The following is a 2,018-nucleotide window of genomic DNA, read 5'->3' as shown; positions in this document are numbered from 1 at the left end:
ATTACTTAAATAGAAGTGTTATTAAATACTTTTAAGTATTTAGAGATCAATTAGACACAAAGAAGCTTCTAAAAAAAATTAGGGTTAAACTTTTAAGTTAACATATTTTATTAGACTTATGATTTTTATATTATCAAGAGTTTAATTGAGCTAGGCCGTTTCAATCTAGTGGACCCAAGAATTGAACCAAACCAAATCAACTAGTTAGTAACATGATTTAGTGGAAGCACTTTCACGCAAAATAGAAGAAATAATTGAGGGTTTGAAATAATATAGTTTCCACCCCCTTGTTCGAGCGAAGATTGAAATAATATAGTTTTCGTATTAGATTTTGCATGGAAGAAAAAACGACTGAGATGTAAAGTATTATTTCAATTTGTTTGTAATATACAACAATATATAAAATTAACTATAAGAAAATATATAAAATTACTTGTTCTCCAAGAGCTTCAATCAACACTGGAGGGTTACTTCTACAACCACTTGAAAGGCGCTCAAGATCACAATGAGTTAGATAAAACAGGTCTAGAACTTTGAATCCAATAACTTGAGTTTGACTATTGATAGGATCTCTCTTCTTGTGAAATCTGCATAAAATAGGAAAACCATGCAAAAATAAATATTTATAAGGGGTTCTATGGGGTAGTGGTTAGCGCTTTGGGCTTTGAATCCAACGACCTAGGTGAACACTCCCGGTAGGACCTTTAGGAAATTACCTTGATGGGAAAACACAGAATAACGAACTTCTTCAAGACACTCCTCTAAGGGATTTATGGTACTAGACATAAACTTGTCTATGTCTAAGGCTTCATGCATTCCAAGCAGCGTAGTCTAAATTACCTTAGGGGCATTATGCTCATTTTACACCATTTCGTGGTTTACCTGCTTATCCTTATTCAATGACCACCAAATTTCATATATAACCTCAACATAATATGCTCAGTATTAAAATTTCATAGACAGTAGAGTTCATATAGTGGGTTATTTTAATGTTACTTAAATCTCGAGCTATTTGATCGGTTCAAGGTCTTAACTCATGGTTCTTTGGGTTTTTTCTTTCATATATCCTTAATCCATACTTGGTTTAGGGTTTATCTAAAAATCCAAATGATTCCTACAAGTATTTCTTAACAAAAAGTCCAAGATGGCTACTTCCCTCGTTGTCAACGTTCGGGACCTCCATTCTTGAGCTTCTAGTATCTGAATTACTTCAAATATCCTTCCACATACTCCTTATTGTGTCTAGTTTGTGAAACCATAATGTTTTTAATGAGAACCGGTCTTGAATAGAGTTAAAATTGAGAAAACCCGAGAAAAGGTCAGATTCTAGGTTGACTTGGCCGGTTTAGTTGAACTGGCCACGTCATCGTCTTCTTCCTCTGAACAGGAAGAAGATGCGCATTTTTTGTGTCGCTGCCATCTAAAATTCGGTCTCTACAACCACATTTATTCTCTCATTGATTTGTTCATGAAACTTAAAGATGGGTGTTACAAGGAAGGGCTATGGATTGATTTGATACCTTCTCGTGGATCGTAGCATAAGATATTCGCTTCCAAAGTTCATCCAAAATCTGATTTATCGCCGGAGCTAAAACAGAGGATTTCTTATTGGGTAGCCGATTCTAGGGGTTTCAAGGCCCTATTTCTTCATCGAACCTCTTCCCATATCCTTTCTTCAAGCTAAAGGAATTGGTTTAGAGGAACGTCTTTGAGTGTGAGACCTTAATTTCTAGAAATCGTTCTCAGTATGTAACTTACTCGAAATGCCAGATTTTTGATCTCTTAGGTTGCTTGTTCTACGACGTTTCAGCTCTCGATTCCTTCATCAAGTTTACTCAAATTCTTCCTCTGAAGCTAGAGGAATCCTTAATTTGAAGGAAAAGAGATCGTAGATAAGAATTCGACTCTTATCCCCAATTTAATCTCGAAACCTATTTCCTTCAATTCGGCATGCTCTTGAGGTTTTTTTTTTTTTTTTTTTTTTTTTTTTTTTTTTTTTTTTTTTTTTTTTTTTTTTT

This window comes from Cucurbita moschata, unplaced genomic scaffold, assembly GCF_002738365.1.
Source record: "Cucurbita moschata cultivar Rifu unplaced genomic scaffold, Cmos_1.0 Cmo_Scf00077, whole genome shotgun sequence".
Lineage (NCBI taxonomy): Eukaryota > Viridiplantae > Streptophyta > Magnoliopsida > Cucurbitales > Cucurbitaceae > Cucurbita > Cucurbita moschata.
The sequence above is the reverse complement of the archived record's forward strand: the minus strand, read 5'-3'. Positions refer to the sequence as shown.